Source organism: Nicotiana tabacum, chromosome 7 (assembly GCF_000715075.1).
Source record: "Nicotiana tabacum cultivar K326 chromosome 7, ASM71507v2, whole genome shotgun sequence".
Classification (NCBI taxonomy): Eukaryota; Viridiplantae; Streptophyta; class Magnoliopsida; order Solanales; family Solanaceae; genus Nicotiana; species Nicotiana tabacum.
In genome coordinates this window covers 50,432,449-50,455,438 of record NC_134086.1, presented here as the reverse complement: position 1 = coordinate 50,455,438, position 22,990 = coordinate 50,432,449, and positions in this window count along the sequence as shown.

The following is a 22,990-nucleotide window of genomic DNA, read 5'->3' as shown; positions in this document are numbered from 1 at the left end:
ACCTTTTCCGGATTTGCATGGATGGAGTGATTAGGAGATGTGTACCAGAGGAGGAACAAAGTGAAATTCTTGGGGCTTGTCATTCTTCACCTTATGGTGGTCACCATGGTAGAGCAAGAACGGTGACCAAAGTGTTAAGTTACGGTTTCTATTAGCCCACTCTCTACAAGGATGCAAGTGATTTTTTCAAGCGTTGTGATGAATGTCAAAGGGCCGGTGGAATCTCAACGAAAAACAAAATCCACTCACCACTATCTTGGAGATTGACATTTTCGATGTGTGGGGTACTGACTTCATGGGCCCGTTCGTGAGTTCTGGTGGAAACACCTACATCTTGGTCATGGTTGATTATGTGCCTAAATAGGTTGAGGCCATTACTTTGCCCAACAATGAAGTGAGAAGTGTGGTGGCGTTTTTGAAGAAGAAATTCTTTATAAGATTTGGTACTCCAAGGGCTATCATAACTGATGGGGATTCGCATTTTTGCAACAAAGCCTTCGATACATTACTCTCCAAGTATGGTGTCACTCATAAAGTCATGACCCTCTATCATCCTCAAGCAAGTGGTCAAGTGTAAGTCTCCAACCGAGAAATAAAGAGTATTTTGTCCAAAACAGTGAATGCCAACCAGACGGATTGGTCGAAGAAACTCGATGATGCTTTATGGGCTTATAGAACGGCTTACAAAACACCGATTGGAATGTCTCCATACCTGTTGGTGCTCGGGAAATCTTGTCATCTTCCGATGGAATTTGAGCATAAATCCATGTGGGCGTTGAAGAAGTTAAACCTTGAATGGGATGTCACCGCCAACTTAAAGGTGGCACAACTGAATGAGCTAGATAAGTTCCGGTACCATGCATATACAAGTTCGTCCTTATACAAGGAGAAGATGAAGTACCTCCACGATAAGTGCATTCAGAACAAGGAGTTTAAAGAAGGTGATCTTGTATTGTTGTTCAATTCTCAGTTTCGGATGTTTCCGAGAAAGTTGAATTCTAAATGGAGTGGCCCGTTTGAGGTTGTGAGTGTGACACCATTTGGTGCATTGGACTTAAAAAATAAAAATGATGAAGTGTTTAGAGCCAATGGTCACCGGGTGAAGCATTATCTAGGAAAAGTTGATGGTGGCCATGTCGTGGCGGTTCTTCATTTCAAGTGATGATGGTAATCTGTGTCGTGCCGCGACATTAAATCAAGCGCTTCTTGGGAGCCAACCCATGTGTCTTTGTCCTTTTCCTTTTCTTTTTTAGATAGGTCTTGTTTTGTGCTAACTGGTTTTGAAGTGTGTGCAGGAATGAGTGTGCTTTATAGGGACTGTGTTCAAGAAAAAATTGACTAAGTATGGAAATTGTGCGGACCGCACAAATTTGAGTGACACAACAGAAAGAGATATGCGGCCGCACAATTCTTGTGCGGACGACACAACTGGAGATCCAAAATTGCAAACTCTCTGAAGCTTTCCTGTTAGAGAAATGGCCAAAATGCGGCCGCACAATTCCATGTGTGGCCCGCACCAAATTTTGCGGCCGCATAAGGAAATGTGCGGTCAACACCAAATTCTACGGCCGCACACACTAATGTGTCGATTGCAGATTGGCAATGGGTAAAAGTGGTAACAGGTAAGGAGTGCAGATCGCACACAAAATTGTGCGACCACACTCAGCTCGTGAATCCTTGCCCTAACCGGCTACCTATAAATTGTTCCTCCTCACCATTGTTCAAACTTTACACTCTCTGAACATTTGACACTAAGGCAAGCACAGTGCACTCAACTGTTTCAAACATCTCACACTCATTTCATCCTCTTTGATTCTTCCTTGCATCACTACATTACTGGTATGTTAATCCATCTTTAGATTTTTCAATTTTCTTAATTTTTGTTCATAGTTAGTTTGGTTATTTTGAGGCCTAATGTCAAATACATCATCGAGTATGCTTATAATTGTGTGGGTAACTTTTTATTTTTTAATAGGGGGATGGGTAAACTGTGTATCATGACTAAATTTCCAATATCATGTCAAATTTCTGCTTGAATGAAAAAGCCCAAAGTTAACTGCCATGTGTTTTTGAATTTTGCGGCCGCACAAGAAATTGTGTGGTCCACAAATCATTATGCTAGGCCAATTGTTGTGCATTGATTATGCGGACTGCACTCAAAACTGTGTGGCTCGCAGAAATTGAATCGTGGCCTCAGATCAACCAATTCACTATTAACAGAGAGTTGCATTTTTTATGCTAAATATGTGCGGTCGCACTCAAAATTGTGCGGTCTGCACTTCAATTATGCGGTCGCACTTGAAATTGTGCGGACCACAGAAACAACACTGTAGCCGCATTTCAAAATTGTGCGGTCCTCACATTCCCATCTATGGTCGCACACAAAAATGTGCGGATCACACTTTTTTACTTTGCATCTGGTTTTCATCTGCAACTACCTGATACTGTGAACTTGAACTCTAACTGATTCCTATTGCAATGTATTGCATACAATGATTAGATCTCGTGGAAGAGGTGATACATCCAAAGGGAGGGGTGAACCCTCCCGAGGCCGAGGTAGGGGTAACATACCACTCTCAGTGCAAAGAGTAATAGCAAAGAAAGCAACAGTTAGGAGAGCCCCGGATCCTGCTGAGTCCAGCTCATATATCCCCTCTAAAGACGCATCAGAAGGCAATTCAGTGCAAGAATAGCCTGATGCATAGTCTCAACTAAGGCAGTTTCCGGGGAGGTTCTAAATGAGATATGATCCTTCCACCTCAGCTAGCTCTTATGAGGGTTCGGAAGATGACAGCCAGGGTTCAGAGCCCTCTTTCTCACATGCCCCCACTGTACCAGTCATAGTTGAGGATGATGATGATATTCCGGATGACGGTCGAGGAGGAGATACCCGAGTTGCTGACCTTGAGAGGTCAAAAACAAAATAAGTCTAGGAAGATAGATTCGTGAGCCTGACTGCTTTCAACATGTTCCGAAAATGGTGGCCTTAGAGATTGCTCACACTTGAGTGTCAATTTGTTTTGAAGGGCTTGGATAGATACAACCCCAATGTGGCAAGACAGTTTTGAGAAATAAAAGGGTGGACATGGTTTACCCAAAGCATGGTGGATGCCAAGCAGCACTTAGTCCGAGAATTCTACGCCAATCTGGCGCATATCAAGAAGAGGACTAAGGTGACTAAAATGAGGAACCTAAAAGTTAGATTTGATCAATACTTGGAGAAGTTTGCATTGGTTGATGCAGCTCGCCATAGCTAGCGGAGATATTGGCAGCTCCTGGACAACCACCACCATGGATTACAACAAGGGTTCCCATTCAGCAGAACACCCTCAACTTTGAAGCTAAGGGTTGGAAAACATTTGTGTGTAGACGAATAGATCCAAGTCGGAATGAGAACAATCTTCCAGTCCCTCAGGCAGTCCTAGTTGCCTCTATCATGGTCGGGTACCCAATCAATGTGGGTGCCATCATGTCGGCCAATATGTCTCTGGTCAGTACGCAGGGTGAGAGATCCTACCCATATCCAAATATTATCATAGAGTATCTCACGGATATAGGGGTAGAGTTAAAGCCTTTTGACACAAATGTTCAGGCAAAGCAGCCCTTCACATGGTACTCTTTGAAGGACCTGAGGAACCCTAAGAACAAGGGTCAGCCAATGACTACCATAGGCCAGTCTGATAAGCCTTCGGTGGTAGTTGCAAATTCAGCAGCCATGCCTTCCATAGCAGCCATGCCTTCCACAGTAGCCATGCCTTCCACAGCAGTCAGGATCTAGCAGTACAATTGCCATACCTCTACCTCCATCTTCCGAGCCATCAGCATCAATGCCTTCATCTTTCACTTATCCACTTACAACGCTATGAGTCTCCCAGACACTGGCGAGTCTCAACAACTGGATGCAGACAACTACTACAAAGATGTCTGACCTATCTAGTGTTGTTGCAGCCTAGACATCTGCCCTAGCTCCCTAGATTCCTTCGATAGGAGACTTTGAAGAAGATTTTGGAGAACCAGAAGACCATCATGGATACCATGGTGGCACATGGAACAAAAATTGAGTAGCTTGGGAAGCAGGTGAAAAAGATGAGGAAATCCCAGGTTTCGAAGAAGTCATTTGACAAGTTTAGATAAGAGGTGAGCAAGATAGCAGCAGCTGGGGAACTTCCATTTGACCTGTTAATGGAGACATCCCCAGCAACACCAGCAGACCTAGAAGCACTAGAGGCACTAGTTGGCCAGTCTGAGGAGACTGACCTTGCCGCCCACACTGCTAAGGCGGTGCTATAAATGTTCACCAACTCAGCTACTCCCCGAGCAGAGGATGATGAGATACAGTTGGAGGAGCCTGAGGGTGATACTGCTTCTATGGGCACGGAGACCACATAGGGAGTCCTCTCTACTCTTTCCCCTTCCTTGATTTTTATTTTGATAAGCATTGGGGACAATGCTTATTCTTATTTTGGGGGTGGAGTTTATTTGATTTTGATGACATTTGACATTGGCCTGTAATCACTTATAACATTTCATTTTCCTTTTTATTTATGTACATATTCTTCTCCCTCTCTATTGATGTATATATTTTCTTTCTTCCTCTCTCATCTTGTATATTCATTTATGCTTTCAGTAGTTTATTCTATAGCTTCTTTATTTTGTTTTCTTAGCAGTCAATGTTTAGTCTAATAGCTTGTTATTTACTATAATAGCTTATTTTTAAATTAGTAGCTTCTTTTCATGTTTAAGTGATCAATAAGCATTTGATTTTCTTAATGCCATGGTTCTTCCAAAGGTGGTTTTTGTGTGAACTAGATAACTCTTCCCAACGATGGATGGCGTCACAACTTTCTTAAGGGATTGAGTTCGTTTTTTGATGTTTAGGTAAGAATTGTAGTAATAATGAATAAGAGGACCTAATTGAGTAAAACTAGAAAATTCAAGCATGCTTAAATTGGTACCAACACAGTTAACTACGGGCTTATGATTAAAAACAAGTTCTTGTAAAGAAATAGCTCTAGTTAGTGACCTTTTGACTCTTGTGTTGACTTAAGAAATCATCAAGTGGTTTAGTTGAACTATTAGTGATTTTCAATATTGAATATGGTTTTTGTGGGCCCTTGACTATATCCTCTTTAACAATCCAGTAGTGTGAGAGGTGAGATGTTTTGTTTCAAATCCAAGTGCACGTGTGAGTGGTCTAGAACTTGCCCTAATTTCTAGGAAGAATTCTAAGTTTTGCTTGGGTTGAGAAGTGATTGTAAGCTCTCCTTGACCAGCTTGAAATTTTCCATATCCCACCAATATTACTATCCCTAGTCAACCCATTTGAGCCTAAGACCTTTCTCATTTGATAATCATATTACAAGCCTTTACCCGTTTTTTAGTGACCCTCTCTTGGCACCCGAGATTTCCTTAACAGTCTTGAGAAACAATTAGCTATAACATAAGTTTGAGGGAGAGATGAGGAGTTTGAAAGTGGTATCAAGGCATAAAAAGAGAAAATAAATGAAGAAAAGGAAAGGCAAAAGAAAAATAAAGAAAGAACAAAAGAATAATGCCAAAAGAAAGTGAATAAAGTGAAGAGTTGAAGGGATTCTAAAAAAACAACGATGTTGTCACGACCCCAAATACCCCGGTCGTGATGGCGCCTATCACAATACTAGGCAAGCCAATCCAAACAAGTAACCACAGTAAATTCTTTTACAAAACCATTTTCTAAAACTAATTAAGTCTCAAATTTTCATAAGAAATATATAAATCAACTGAAATGTGCGGAAAACAGTACAAAATATACCAACACAACCCAATTATCTGGTGTCACAAGTCTAGAGCATCTAACTACAACCAGTCCAACTGACTAATACATAATAAGCCCTTCTAATGTAGAAAACAAAAATATGAAGGAGGAAAGCAGGGTTGCGGACGCCGTGCAACTACCTTGCAGTCTCCGGTAAGCTCCGATAATGCTGGGGACCCTCACTCTGCCGCTCGGGCACCTGGATCTGCACACAAGGTGCAGGGAGTAACGTGAGTATGCCAACTCAGTAAGTAACTAAAGTAAATAAGGTTTGAGTGCAGTGACGAGCAGTTAGAAATCATAGATATGAGTATGCAACATAATATCACACCAAACTCAACAATTTAAAAGACAGTTACTTCGTAAAAACTTCAATTTTCAATTGAAATACTTTGAAATCATTTACTTAGTAGTTTTCAACAGAGGCTCATTATAATAGAAGAGTGAAATCAGCAAAAATATCATAAATGGGCCCCTCGGGCAAGGTATCACTCATAGATATAGCCTTTCGGGCAAGCCTCTCGATCACTCGTGACTCAACTCTTGAGCACTCAGGCTCAATTATATCTCATAATAGTAATAATCATAATAACTGATGTGGCGTGCAACCTGATCTATAGTTTATAGTCGACTACGCTCACGGGGGTGTACAGACTCCAGAGGGGATCCAACAACCCAAGTGTCATATTGCTGCGGCGCGCAGCCCGATCCAATATAGATATCGTTGCGGCGTGCAGCCGGATCCATATAAGTATCGTTGCGGCACGCAGCCCGATCCATGATATATATGATCCTCACCATTAGGTCCTCAACCTCTCTCAGTCATTAACCTCATAGCCACCCAGGCATAACAGTGAAATTAGGGAAACTCAACCTAAACAGTTTTTACATTTTAAGAAGTAGAGTGATAAAAACCAGGTTTAAACAATAAACAAGTAAACATGACTGAGGATATGATTTCAAACAAATAGAGTGAGGAAAACAGTAAAAATGCCCATAAGGGTCTCAACGGGTAGGCAAAAGGCCCTAAACATGGTATACAACCCATAATATAGTATCAATCTCTAAAATACTTGATATCATAAGATTTCAAATCAAATACGCGGATTAATAGTCATAACGGGATGTACCAAGTCACAATCCCTACCGGTGCACACCCACACGCTCGTCACCTAGCATGTGTGTCACCTTATTTATCAAAACAATACGAAATATCAGGGTTTTATACCCTCAGTTACAGATTTACAATGGTTACTTACCTCAAACCGGAAGAAATACTACTCCGTGACGTCTTTGCCTCTCGCCTCAGCCTCAACTCGCACTGAATCTACCCAAAATCAGAATCATAACATTAGAATATGCTAAGGGAACGAAGCCTATGCGAAAATAATCAAATTATACCAAAAATCCCGAAATTGGTCCAAACCCGACCCCCGGGCCCACATCTCAAAATTTGATAAAAATTACATCAACGGAATCCCTATCCTCCCATGAGTTCATACATACCAAGAATACCAAAATCTAACCACGAGTGGTCCCTTAAATCCCTAGATTAAGGTCTCAAGTTTCCAAGCCATAACTCCCCAATTTATGCTTCAAATCCCCCAAATTTCATGTTTAATTAGGTAGAAATCACAATAGGATCGAGTATTAAGTCCATAATTCTTACCTCCAAGAAGTTCTCTTTGATTCCCTCTTCAATCTCTCTCAAAAAGCTCCAAAACCGAGTCAAAAATGGTGAACTTAGGCCAAAAGTCGCGAAAATGGCCTTTTAAACATTCAGCCCAGCGATTTGAAATTCTTCTTCGCGAACGCAGTCAAAGCCTCGCGTTCGCGAAGCACAAAAATATCGTTGACCAAAAATCCTCTTACGCGAACGCTACGACCCCTCGCGAACGCGATCCCTCAGCAACTCAAACCTTCGCGAACACGACATGACCATCGCGAATGCATTGAACACAGACCCAGCCCTTCGCGAACGCGGGACCCTCATCGTGAACACAAAGGCCAACACTCCTGCCTCACAATCCAACCCTTCGCGAATGCGAGGGTCCACTCGCGAATGCGAAGCACAACTGTCTGCAACACGAACAACAGATTTTCTGCAATCCTTTTCAACTAGAAATGATCCGTTCAATCACCCGAAACACACCTGAGGACCTCGGGACCTCAACCAACCATGCCAACATGTCCCATAACCTCATTCAAACTTGTTCCAACCTTCAGAACACTCAAAACACCAAAATCACATCGAATTCAAGCCTAAGAATTCCAAAAACTTCCAAATTCCGCTTTCGATCAAAAAGCCTATCAAACCTCATTCGAATGACCTGAAATTTTGCACATACGTAACAAATAACACAACGGGCCTACTCCAACTTCAGAAATTCCATTCCTTCCCCTAAATCAAAATCTCACCTATCGCCCGGAAAATGCCAAAATTTCAATTTCGCCAATTCAAACCTAAATCTACTTCAGACTTCAAAAACACATTCTGATCACGCTCCTAAATCCCAAATCATCTCCCGAAGCTATCCGAACCATCGAAATTCACATCCGAGCCCTTATTCACATAAGTCAACATCCGGTTGACTTTTTCCACTTAAGCTTACTCAAAAGAGACTAAGTGTCTCAAACCTTATCAAAACCTCTCCAAACCCGAACCAATCAGCCTGATAACATATAATACAACTGAACAAAACAATAAGAAGCAGAAAGGGGGAAAACGGAGCAGTAACTCATGAAACGACCAGCTAGGTCGTTACATCTTCCCCATCTTAAACAAATGTTCATCTCTAAACGAGTCAAGAAACATACCTGAAACCTTAAATAGGTGAGGATATCTGCTTCGCATCTCCCGCTCGGTCTCCCAGGTAGCCTCTTACACGGGCCGACCTCTCCGCTCCACTTTCACTGAAGCTATATCCTTTGATCTCAACTTTTGAACCTGACTCCCCAAAATAGCCACTGGCTCCACATCATAAGTCAAATCATTATCTAACTAAACTGTGCTGAAATCCAAAACATGAGACGGATCGACAATATACTTCCGGAGCATAGAAACATGAAATACTGGATAGATACTCGACAAGTTGGGTGGAAAAGAAAGCTCATAAGCCACCTCACCAATCCTCCAAAGCACCTCAAAAGGCCCAATGAACCTAGGACTCAATTTAACCTTCTTCCCAAATCTCATAACACCCTTCATGGGTGAAACCTTCAATAGAACCTTCTCACCAACCATGTAGGACACATCCCAAACCTTTCTGTCAACATAACTCTTTTGTCTCGATTGCTCTATACAAAGCCTCTCCTAAATCACCTTCACCTTGTCTAAAGAATCATGCATCAAGTCTATACCCAATAGCCTAGCCTCACCGGGCTCAAACCAACCGATCGGAGATTTTACACTGTCTCCCATACAAAGCCTCATATGGAGCCATCTGAATACTCGACTGATAGCTATTGTTATAAGCAAACTCTGCAAGCGGTAGAAACTAATCCCATGACCCTCCAAAATCAATGATACAAGTGCACAGCATGTCCTCCAATATCTGAATAGTGCGCTTGGACTGCCCGTCCGTCTAAGGGTGAAAGGTTTTGCTCAACTCAACTTGAGTACCCAACTCTCACTGCACAGACCTCCAGAACTGTGAAGTAAACTGAGTGCCCCTATCTAAAATGATGGAAATTGGGACACCATGCAAACGAACAATCTCCCAGATATAGATCTCTGTCAACCACTCTGAAGAATAGGTAGTACACATAGGAATGAAGTGCGCGGACTTGGTCAGCTGATCCATAATCACCCAAATAGCATCGAACTTCTTCAAAGTCCGTGGGAGTCCAACTGCAAAGTCCATGGTGATCCGCTCCCACTTCTACTCTGGAATAGCCATCTCCTGAAGTAAGCCACGCGGTCTCTATGCTCATATTTCACCTGCTGACAATTGAGACATCGAGCTACAAATCCCACAATGTCCTTCTTCATTCTCCTCCACCAATAATATTGTCTCAGATCCTGATACATCTTTGCGGCACCCGGATGAATGGAATACCACGAGCTATGGGCCTCCTCTATAATCAACTCCTGAAGCCCATCCATTAGGAACATATATCCGGCCCTGCATCCTCAATACTCCATCATCACCAATAGTCATATCTCTAGCATTGTCGTGCTAAACTCTGTCCTTAAGGATGAGCAAATGAGGATCATCATACTGGCACTCTCTGATGCGATCAAATAAGGAAGACCGAGAAATCACACAAGCCAATACTAGACTGGGCTTCGAAATATCTAACCTCACGAACCAATTGGCCAAGGCCTGAACATCAACTACAAGATCTCTCCCCAACTGGAATGTATGCCAAACTCCCCAAACTCACTGCCTTCCAACTCAAGGCATCGGCCACCACATTGGCCTTCCCCAGACAAAATAGTGATATCATAGTCCTTTAGCAATTCCAACCATCTCCGCTACCTCAAATTGAGATCCTTCTATTTGAACAAGTGTTGGAGGATAAGATGATCAGTAAACACCTCACAAGAGAAACCATACAAATAATGCCTCCAAATCTTCAACGCGTGAACAATGGCAGCCAACTCCAAATCATGAATAGGGTAGTTCTTCTCATGGGGCTTTAACTGACTAGAAGCATAAGCAATAACTCTACCCTCATGCATCAACACATACCCAATACCAACTCTCGAAGCATCACAATACACGGTATACGAACCTGAAGCTGATGGCAAAACTAACACTGGGGTTGTGGTCAAGGCAGTCTTGAGTTTCTGAAAGCTCTCCTCACACTTATCTGACCACCTGAAGGGAGCACCCTTCTGAGTCAACTTGGTCAAGGGTGATGCGATAGATGAAAATCCCTGAACAAACCAGTGGTAATAACCCACCAACCAAGAAAGTTGTGAATCTCTGTAGCTGAGGACGGTCTAGGTCAACTCTGAACTGCCTCTATCTTCTTTGGATCAACCTAAATATCCTCCCTGGACACCACGTGCCCCAAGAAAGCCATTGAACTGAGCCAAAACTTGCACTTGGAGAACATCGCATACAGCTTCTCCTCCCTCAAGCTCTGCAACACAACTCTCAAATGCTCCGCGTGCTCTTCCTGAATACACGAATACACCAAAATATCATCAATGAAAACTATGACAAATGAGTCGAGATCAGGCCGAAACACGTTGTTCATCAAATGCATGAACGTTGTTGGGGTATTGGTCAGCCTAAAAGACATCACTAGGAACTCATAATGACCATATCGGGTCCTGAAAGTTGTCTTAAGAATATCTGAGTCCCTGATCTTCAACTGGTGATAACCTGAACGGAGATCAATCTTGGAGAACACTCTCGCTCCCTGAAGCTGGTCAAACAAATCATCGATACGAGGCAAAGGATACTTGTTCTTGATTGTTACTTTGTTCAACTGCCTGTAATCAATGCACCTCGTGCCATCCTTCTTCTTCACAAATAGAACAAGCGCACCCCAAGGCGACACACTAGGCTGAATATACCCCTTATCAAGGAGTTCCTGAAGCTGATCCTTTAACTCCTTCAACTCCACTGGTGCCATACGATACGGTGGAATAGAAATAGGCTGAGTGCCCGACACTAGATTAATACCAAAATCGATATCCCTATCCGGTGGCATGCCCGGCAGGTCTATAGGAAACACATTGGGAAAATCCCTCACAATAGGTACATAATCAATACTAGGAGTCTCTGCACTAATATCCCTGACAAAGGCTAAGTATGAAAGACAACCTTTCCTAACCATCCGCTAGGCCTTCAGAAACGAAATCACACTACTGGGGACACAATCAGTAGAACCTCGCCACTCAATCCGTGGCACACCTGACATAGCCAACGTCACTGTCTTAGCGTGACAGTCCAATATATCACGACACGAAAATAGCCAATCCATGCCCAATATCACATCAAAGTCCACCATATAGAGCAATAATAGATCCACTCAAGTCTCCAAACCCCCAATAGTAACCACACACAACCGATACACACGGTCCACAATAATAGTATCGCCCACCGGAGTAGATACACGAACTAATGAAACAAGAGACTCATGGAGAGTGTCAAAATAATGAACAAAATATGGTGACACATATGAAAAAGTGGAACCGGGATCAAATAACACAAAGGCATCTATGCGGTAAACTGAGACAATACATGTAATCACAGCATCTGAAGCAACAGATTTTGGCCTACCTGGGAGTGCATATAAACGAGCCTGACCACCACCTGATCGACCTCCCCCTCTAGGGTGACCCTTAGCTAACTGACCCCCACCCCTAGCTGCCTGAGCGAGTGGTGAAGTTACTGGAGCTGAAGTTAAGGGTTGACCCCTCTGCTGAGGTGGACCCTCAAGAAGACGATGACACTGCGTACTCATATGTCCAAACTCTCCACACTCATAACAACTCCCCGGTGCTGGAGACATGGATTGAAGGGAACCTCTAGAACTAGAATGACTAGCAGATGCACCTGGCATAGAAGAGCCCTGAACTGATGGAGCATGGGACGAACTCTAGGCTGGAAGGGAACTAAGTGACGAATGGCCCTGATGAGAACTATGAGAATCATGAGCTGATGATGGCCCATGATAACCTGGGCGAGCTGATTGAGCCTACCTGAATGGACGGCCTCACCGTGCTAAAACTGACCTCTCGTAGGAGCATTACCAAAGCTACCAGATCCCTGAGGCCTCTTGGCCTCCCTCTCCTCTCGCTCCTGACGATGAACTAACTCAATCTCACGGGCGATGTCAACAACCTCCTCAAAAGTAGCACCTGACACCCTCTCCCTAGTCATGAGAATTCGAAGCTGATATATGAGGCCATCAATGAATCTCTTGATCCTCTCTCAATCTGTGGGAACCAACCAGACCGCATGATGAGCTAACTCAGAAAACTGCATCTCATATTGTATCATAGTCATATATCCTTGATACAACTGCTTGAATTGTTTGTACAGCTCCTCTCTGTGAGACTGTGGCACATACTTCTCTAGAAAAAGAATGGAGAACTACTGCCAGGTAAGGGGCACTGCACCAATAGGCCTACGCCTCTCATAAGCCTCCTACCAAGTAAAGGCAGCTCCAGAAAACTGAAAAGTAGTAAATGCTACACCATCCAGAATACCCATTGTACGAAGAATCCTCTGACACTTGTCCAAGAAACCCTGGGCATCTGCGCCCTCGGTACCACTAAAAGTCAAAGGCTGAAGTCTACCAAACCTCTCCAATCGACGCTTGTGCGCGGTAAAATCTGGGAGGCCGATTTCTCCTCGACAAAATGCTTCGAAGGGTGATCCCGGAAGACTCGGATCTCAAGCCAGTCATTTCCCTCAAGATCAACCGGTACCCTACCAAGGATAATGTCGACCGAAGTCTCGACGAACGCATAAATCTCTCAAGGAATGCACCCGGGTCGATCAGGTCTATTCAAGTGGCTCGACATCAGCCCACGTGAACGTCATAAAGCTAGCCGGTTGTCCCATATATCCTGTACTAAGTTTGAGCTCCCCCTTCTATAAAAGGGGAATCGCTAACACCCTGTAAAGGCAGAGCTCCAACTATTCTATTCAAGTGCAATAATATCTCTCTCTCTCTTTCTCTCTTTTCTTTCTAATTTGCCCGTTCTCACTAGCCCGAGGCCACTTTATATTCATCGTTCTCTCACTTGTTATTCATCTTATCGCTCAGTATTGGCCATATAGAGCTTTATTTAATCATATCTTAACTGTTTTCCCATTCCCGACCATCCCTGATAGCTCGAGCTAGACCCGATCATCGGCCCTGAAGTCCCCCATCGACCAGTCCTGCATCCGGATAACAGGCCCCTCGGTTTGATTACTGCCTCGTTTTAGCTTGCATCTTATCGTTAAACTTCACATTCTTAGCATCAACTGCTCTAACAACTAGCTCGAGAATAGATCACGTATTTTTAGAATCTCATTTACAAATTTAATTGTTGTTACCATTTTCACGGTAAACGGTTTGGCGCCCATCGTGGGGCTAATAATGATAGTGATTATTTTCTTGTTGGTTTCATTGCACAAACACACATTATCTTTCACACTTTTTCTTGTCCAAGATCCTTTGATTTCAGGTCAAAACGTCTGGCTCGGTAAACAGAGTTGAGAAAGACAACCTCAAAAACCACGGGGAAAATGGCGTGGCTGCCCCCGCCGCTGGAGCACTACCACAGAATCCCGATAATGCGCCCGGACCAATTCTAGCAGACACGGATTCGCAGGATGCACAACAAGTCGACAAAACTTCTCACACCGACAGGAGCATACGGCGCAACGACCGACATGAAGCTCAAAAAACCCCGGCCCGGGAAGAACAGGAAGTTAGTCTTCATGTTATTTTTAAAATGTTGCAGGCACAGCAACTGGCCATTGCCCAGAGACAACTCCCCCCGCCGAGCAAGTACCCGAAAGGTCAAGAAATAATGGGTAAGTGGCCGACCCTGCCATAGTGAAGATGCTCGAGGACCTCACCAAAAGGGTCGAATCGGGTGAGAAAATGATTGCAGCCAATGATAAAAAGGTCGAGACCTACAACTCTAGGGTGGATCAGATCCCGGGAGCACCCCCGGTCCTGAAAGGTGTAGATTCGAGAAAGTTCATATAACAGCCATTCTCGGAGGAAGCAGCTCCAAAACCCATTCCAAAAAAGTTCAGAATGTCGGTACTCCCTAAGTACAACTGTACCACCGACCCAACGAACACGTTACTACCTACACCTGTGCAATAAAGGCAACGATATAAAGAATGACGAGATCGAGTCCGTATTGCTGAAAAATTTGGAGAAACGCTTTCAAAGGGGGTCATGATGTGGTATCACAACTTAGCTCCCAACTCCATAGATTAATTCGCCATGCTAGCAGACTCCTTCGTAAAAGAACATGCTAGAGCCATCAAGGTAGCAACGAGGAAGTCTGACATTTTCAAAATCAAGCAAAGAGAGAACGAGATGTTTCATGAATTCTTGTCCCACTTCCAGATGGAACGTATGGAGCTACTGCCAATCTCCAACAACTGGGCAGTGCAAGCCTTCACCCAAGGCCTGAATGAACGAATCTCGGTGGCTTCAAAACAGCTGAAGTAGAACCTGATCGAATATCCGGTCGTGACCTGGTCGGACGTCCACAACCGATACCAGTCAAAGATCAAGGCCGAGGATGACCAGTTGGGAGCCCCTTCGGGCTCAATGTACCCCAAACAGACTCCTGGCAAAAGAATCAAAACCAGACAAAGAAAGGTATCAGTCTTACCTTAAAGACAGAAGGAATGCCCCAAGGCACAACCTACCTCGCAATGATCGGAGGATAGATCGAGGACATGACCCTTGAGGGCTCGTCAACAGAACCAGGTTCGATTGAAACATATTGCCAACAAACGCACCCCACTTATCGGAATACAACTTCAGCATCGATGTGTCAGACATCATGTTCGCTATCAGCAAGATCAGAGACGCCAAGTGGCCCAAACCGATACAGTCGGACCCTTCGCAGAGAAATTACAACTCAGTATGTGAGTTCCACAACACGCATGGTCACAGGACCTAGGATTTCCATCAACTACGAGAAAAAGTGGCTCGACTACTCGACAAAGGATACCTTCGGGAATTACTTAGCAATCGGGCCAAAAATCAGTTCCGAGAAAGGGAGGCAACCAAGAAAAATGAGGAAAACGAGCCACAACACGTCATCCGCATGATCATGGGGGGCTTCGATGCCCCGCAGGAACCCTTAATTAGAAGAACAAAAATATCCATCACCAGAGAAAAACAAACTCAGGATATATCCCCAAAGACGCCCTCACGTTCAGTGAAGAGGACACTGAGGCCCTGTCTCATCCCCACAATGATGCCCTGGTAATCTCCTTTCTTGTAAATTTTTTTCAGATAAAATGTGTACTCGTGGATCCAGGTAGCTCGGCCAATATTATCAGGTCGAAGGTGATAGAACAACTCGGATTGCTCGAACAAATTGTGCCCACCATTCGGGTCCTCAACGATTCAACATGGCGAGCAAAACAATAAAAGGAGAAATCGTCCTCCCGGTTACCGTGGCCGGCACAACCCAAGACACCAAATTCCTTGTCATCGAGGGAGATATGAGGTATAATGCCTTATTTGGGAGGCCATGGATACACTGCATGAGAGTAGTACCATCCACCCTCCACCAGGTGATAAAATTCCTAACAAAAGACGGGATCAAAACCGTCTACAGGGAACAAAACTCGGCAAGGTAAATGTTCGCAATACACGACGTGGTGCCAACGCTCATGCCTCCGCCCCCGAATAAACCAACGGGCAAATCGGGTCTCACCCTCGATCGAGCTTGACAAAACAAAGTAGAGAGCCACATCGCGTCTCCGAGCAGTTATAATGGACCAATCCCAAGGCATCGCCAGCATATCTCGCCTCAAGGTATGACCATTCCCCTTTTTTCGAATTTGGAATTAACATTCATGCAGGCAACCGATCGGAGCTGCCGGAATGCTAGTGCTATCGCAAGACCTCAAGGCTCCAAAAGAGCACCCATTGCACTCTTTTCCTTTGACCGAGTTTTTATCCCAGAAGAAGGGTTTTTACCGACAAGGTTTTTAACGAGGCAGCGTATGCGAGCTGCTTAAAGAGGAACTCCGCAAAAAACATTCAAGACATTCACTACGGCTGACTTTTGAATAAGCGAGAGGCATTCACCCGGAAAGCTGCCCGCTCGTAGGAGTTTTGGAAATGCCAAATGAGGTTTCCTAAAGGAAAACAATGTTTCAAACCGAACAGTCGATATAGTCAGGCCCCGTCGGCAAAAACATGTACTATTGTATAGAGCAATCAAAAATACCTTTTTGTCAAAAAGGGGGATGGAACTCCTCCTCAGAGTAGGGTAAAAAATTCTTTCACCAGAAACGTCCCGAAAACTCGGGAACAGGCGCCAGCAGTTCAAACGCTTAGACACCCCCGGATCGAAGCTCTGAAATCACAAAAACTTTAGGCAAGGCAAATCTCCGAGCGATCGACTTCAACCTGATATAGGTCGACTCAACACAACAATATATATTACGACAATGGATCTAAAAGTATCTTTCAGCATCTCATTCTCCAAACAAGGAAATATATTCCCGGTAGGAACCCATTCACCGAATGCATCCCAAAAGGCTCAGGGACTGAGCGTCAACAATTTGGCACCCGCATGACCCCAAGGTCAGAACTCCGGGCTCATGAAACCCCAGCAAGATAACTCCGAGCTCACAAATAGTGGCCTTCGAGCCCAAGCAAACTCGATAACTCAGAGACTATTGCCAATCGCCATGCACTGGAAAACTCGAAACTGTAAGACCCCGAGCGGGCAGACTCGGTGTAACCAAATCTATTCTACAAAGCAACACAAACTGTAAGACCTCAATAGGCATGACAAACTTTAAGACCTTAACAAGCATGACAAACTGTAAGACCTCAATAGGCACGAAACTCAAAATCCCGAAGTTTAGGCTATACGTTGCATTTGTAAGAATCTTGAAAGGGCATACCCTCGGTGTAGACCCCTAAACTATCACTCGGGATCAAAAATGGCTCCGGCCAAACACATATGACTACGGTCAAAATGGTTGATACAGCCAAACTAACGCGACTCAGGGATGCCCGACCGACGCTAAACAAAAATCGCAGGCCACTACTTCGAATATACTTCGGAACGAACCGGTTAAAATAGTCTTCCCTCAACAGGCAAAAACGAGCTTTGACCATGTCATGTCCAAATCACAAGGCGTCGATCTACTCGACCTACGAGCTAAAAACCTCTCGAGGTGCTCAAACATCGCCGATAACGACTTGAAATCGAGGTTCTTTGGGAACCAACGACGGGTCAGGCAAAATTATTTCAAAAGACCTTAACGAGCGAAAAACAAAGCCTACAAAAAGCCCACGGGCAAAACAGCGTAAGAGCCATTGTTGCCAGCCAAACGAGCCTACACGCCACACACTAAAAGGTCTCTACGACCCAACAACGTAAGAGCCATTGTTGCAAGCATGAAAATTGACAACTTGAGGATTAAAATAAGCTCGAATCATAACCCGATTCGGAGATTGGATCCAAAATAGTTAACTATACAAGCCTTCGGGCCACATATTAAAAGGTCTCAACGACCAAAACAATGTAAGAGGCACTGTTGCCGGTCTGAAAATTGAAAGAACTTAAGGGTCAATTAAAGCTCGAATCGCAACGCGACTCGGAGACTGGACCCAAAATAGTTGAAACAACAAACACCTGAGGGCAAGAAATAAAGTCCACCATTGTCCGCCCATACAGGCAGGAAAGAACTTACGGGTCAATTAAAGCTCGAATTGCAACGCAACTCAGAGACTGGACCCAAAATAGTTAAACTGCAGTATGCCTGAGGGTATGGCATAAATGCCATTGTCGGCAGCCGAGTGAGCCTCCGGGCCACACACCTATAAGGTCACTTCGACCCAAATGCAAAAGGCCATCTTTCGTCCGCCCATGCAGGCAGGATAGAACTTAAGGGTCAATTAAAGCTCAAATCGCAATGCAACTCGGAGATTGGACCCAAAATGGTTGGAACAATACATGCCCAAGGGCAAGAAATAAAAGCAATCATTATCTGCCCACACGGGCACAAAAGATTGAAGGCCAGGCAAGCCCGAGTCAAGGCCTGACTCGGAGACTAAGCCTAAAACAGCTAGGCAAAACACGGAGGCCCCAATGCCTGCTCACATCAAAGATCTCACTTAAAAGCCTCTAGGCCTGCCTGATCAGTTCTGGACCTACGAGGATGCCGCCAAACATAGAAACCAGCCCGCCTGGTCAAAAGTAATACGGGAAGAGATACAAAGGAGGTAAAGATTCAAGATTTCTCTCATTTTATATATACGTGAAAGGTGTGCTCTCTATCTACAAGCATGCTCTACAAACAGCAAATACAAAGTGGCAAAATCTATGTTCTACCCTATAAGGTTACAGCCTACCAACCCCAGTCTCGCTATCCGTGGCATCGGCAATAAGCAACCAAGCATCACGCTCGACCACCTTCGCTTAGGCAAATCCTTCTAGAAGGACGGAACCCCCTGGCATGGGTCTCTTCAAGTGTCTGTCTCAAGATCTACGATGAACGTATCCCTCGAAGTCCCACTCCAACTCGGCTCGGACATCAGCAACAGGTCGCCACTCCCTTATCATCCTCGGTCTGACTCAGTACTATACCAGTACGGGCATCAGTTATTCTCAACCCGGACTTTTGAGGAATCAAGCTACAGCTTCATGATCATGTCCACTCAGATCGAAGCTCGAGCCTACGTTTGATACTTCAGTTCACCACAGGCATTCCTGGCTCGATCGGTTCCGCCCCTAAGGTACTCCTAAGCATTCGCCTTTTCTCTGCAGCTAAAAATAAGTGAAGTCTAAACTCAAAAGTTGGAAAAGCGAAACGCTTACTACAAGAAGGCTCCTACCTCATCAAAAGGATTCTGTAATACAATCTTCGATATGTCCCAAACCGCCAATACACCGACTCGACCCATCCTTCCCCGCGCTAAGAAGCCTATAGGGCATCCAGGGCCCCCAAAGTATAGCCCCTTGGCGAAGCAGCTCAGAACCTGGGTCTGTCGAAGTCTTACGGAGGGAAAACCTGATAAGAAAGGGGAGACCCAAGATGTGGAGGAATCATGCTAAAACTCACCAAAAAGTGAAACCGACAAACCTACTCGACGGCCGAGCACACTCCTGGTGGCCCAACCCTTGTTGGCTCGAAAGAACCGCTGATCTAGAACCAAGGACTCCAGGAACGTCAGGCTCAAATTATGCACTCTCCTCAGAAGCACAGGCTTGTCTTGCCCCGATAAAAGCTCCATCATGATTATAAAGCACACATATCATTTATCATCGTGCCCGGTCGCTGCCATTCCCCGAATAAACTACCGCTAGAGGCATGACCCACTGGTACCATGAAATAAGCAAACCCCGAGGTTCCCCGGGAAGCGGAAGCAACCTCGCGTTACATGTGAGAAGGGCGGGAACGATTCAACTCCAACCAAAGGCACCAATCATCAGCATCGCCTCCAATTTTGAGGTAATGCTCAACACAGAAGACTTTTGTCATAGCAAGACAGCGCTCTAGCAGGCCGACAATGCCTTCACCAACATGAGATTGGCATACAGCTTCAAAAGGCCTCCGCCAAAGAAGGGTAGTTTGCAAAGAAATGGGTCTCTCTAACAAACACTCGCGCGAAACAGGCTCCGGGTGATGACCAGGATTGCCCGAAGCATGGCCAGGCCTCCGTTCAGAGATCTCCTCCAGGAAGTCACGGGCATCCTGGGACTGCAAGCCCTCAGGAAAGTCTCTTCTCGAAGTTTATTATGAGGCCCAAAAATATTATCCACGCTTTCACGCAGAGAAAGAGTCTCGGCGGCCTGAGGTTATTGTCCTAATTCGGGTTCAGTTCGAGAAGTCATGAAGGACCTCATGTGAAGCCATTTTATCTAAGGCCAGGAAGAATACTCACGCCCGAGGTCGGTATCACAGGCGATGAAACAAGATCATGCATTCAGAGCTGCCAAAAATATAAAGAGATACAACGAGTGTCGAAGGAAGGAATCAAGAAAATATCTTTGTATTTATAAAAATGTTTGCTTACAACGACCCTCGGGGGTCCTACATATGATTACAAAAGCGGACAAGGGGATCTTTACATAAATATAAAGAAGTACAAATGGTATGCAACAAGAGCCTAATGACCTAGCCTATTCCCTGAAATGCCGCATCTCCGTCATCATCCTCTCAAGTGTATAACCTCAAAGACAATATCTTCCGAGTCCAATCCCCTTTGGGACCTCATCCTAATCTTCCCGTAATGGCATCTTCAAAAGGGAGGGTATAGAAAAGGAAGGCGGGGGAGAAGAGCAAAATGATTAAGGAGAAGCCGAAAGAATACAAGAAGTGGCTAGGTGAAAATTTTGGCTAGCACGAACTCCGCCAGTACTGCCATTTTGAATCCACTTCTTGAGACATTACCTCGGCCCAGAAGGCAACAGCTAGTAAAAACCACCGCCACACCCCCTGGGAACCCAAAAGGGGTGTAACACGCCGAGCCGAGGGAGGAGGGTGAGTATTGGTGTATAATCCGAGCCCCCTCTTGAGCAGCGGTGCATAATCTAAAGTATCCCCCAGGGTCGGAGGAAATTGGCCCTCTGCCTCATCACCCCGGGCCAATGGCAACTGCAACAACAGCAACAACAACAACAACAACAATAACAACATCACAGCGGCACAACTTCACCCAACCAAAAGGGGATTGAGAGTTGGGCCAAGGGGCACATGGCGTAATATCTTGAGGCTGCGGGCCCCAAATATGACAAGATGGCAGAACTCAAGATAGCAGGAAAGGAAGAAAAAATGGGTACCAAAGGAAGTTTGAATAAGAAGCCAACCATGAAAAACCCATTAATAGGGAGGGCAAAGTAACCGACGACACCATTACCGCCCTTGAAAAACATAACAGCAGGCGCAATCAATGCGTTCATAGAAGTTGAACCGATAGCAATGGCGTAACTTTGAAGAATGAAGAGTCGCAACATTTCGGGTGATCTTGGAGAAGCAGAAAGGCGAAGCGCCTCAACACTTGTAAAAGGGGGGTTGCACCGTCAGCATGACATCGTTATGGGAGACCGAAAGTGGGGATTCAAAATCATTTCTTATCACTTCCCTCTAAGAAATGTGGAGACTATCTGTGCGCGGTAAAATCTGGGAGGCCAATTTCTCCTCGACAAAATGCTTCGAAGGGTGATCCCGAAAGACCGGGATCTCGAGCCAGTCACTTCCCTCAAGATCGGTCGGTACCCTACCAAGGATAATGTCGACCGAAGTCCCAACAAACGCAGAAATCTCCCGAGGAATGCACTCGGGGTCGATCAGGTCTATTCAAGCGGCTCGACATGAGCCCGCACGTACGTCATAAAGCTAGTCGGTTGTCCCATCTCATTTCTTTTATCACGCAACGTATCTTGTACTAAGTTTGGGATCTCCCCTTCTATAAGAGGGGAGTCTCTAACACCCTGTAAAGGCAGATCTCCAACTATTCTATTCAAGTGCAATAATATATATCTCTCTCTCTCTCTTTTCTTTCTAATTTGCTCGCTCTCACTAGCCCGGGGCCACTTTAATATTCATCGGTCTCTCACTTGTTCTTCATCTTATCACTCGGTATTGGCCATATAGAGCTTTATTTAATCATATCTTAATTGTTATCCCATTCCCGATCGTCCCGATAACTCGAGCTCGACCCGAACATCGACCCCGAGGTCCCCCATCGACCAGTCCGGCATCCGGGTAACAGGCCCCTAGATTTGATTACTGCCTCGTTTTAGCTTGCATTTCTTCATTAAACTTCACATTCTTAGCATCAATTGCTCTAACAACTAGCTCGAGAATAGATCACGTATTTTTAGAATCCCATTTACAAATTTAATTGTTGTTACCATTTTCACGATAAACAACGCGGCTCGTCGTCCGGCATAATTGGTACAACATACTCCTGAGCTGGTGCAACCGGCTGGGTTGGAGGTGCCCCCAGTGTTTGAAGTCCCTGCACAACCTGCTCCGGTGTGCGAGCAACGAGAGTCTGAATGCCTACCCCGGCCTGAGAAGTAGTTGCGGCCGTAGTAACTGAGACCACCTGAGCCAAACCAGTGCACACTGATAGAATCTGAGCTAGAGCCTCCTGAAGGCCTAGAATCACAATAGGCACAGCCGGTGCCTGAGCTAGTGCTGCTGGAGCGTCCGCAAGTGGGACCTGATCCTGAATTGGGGCAGTTGGTAGATCTGCAAGTGCTGCCCTTGTTGTTGTGCAGGCTACACCCCTGCCCTTACCACAGCCTCGATCGCGTCACCAGCCTCTAGTAGCCCCAACTGGTGGTACCGATAGTCGTCCATCCTGACCGGTAGCACGTGTCCTCACCATCTGTGAGAGAATAGAATAACAGAGTTTTAGTACTAGAATCAATAGATTCGCATGATAGGAATTCAAGAATGAGAAGTTTTCCTAAAGGTTCTACAGCCTCTCAAGGATAAATACAGACATCTCCATACCGATCCGTGAGACTCTACTAAACCAGCTCATGACTCGCGAGACCGATAT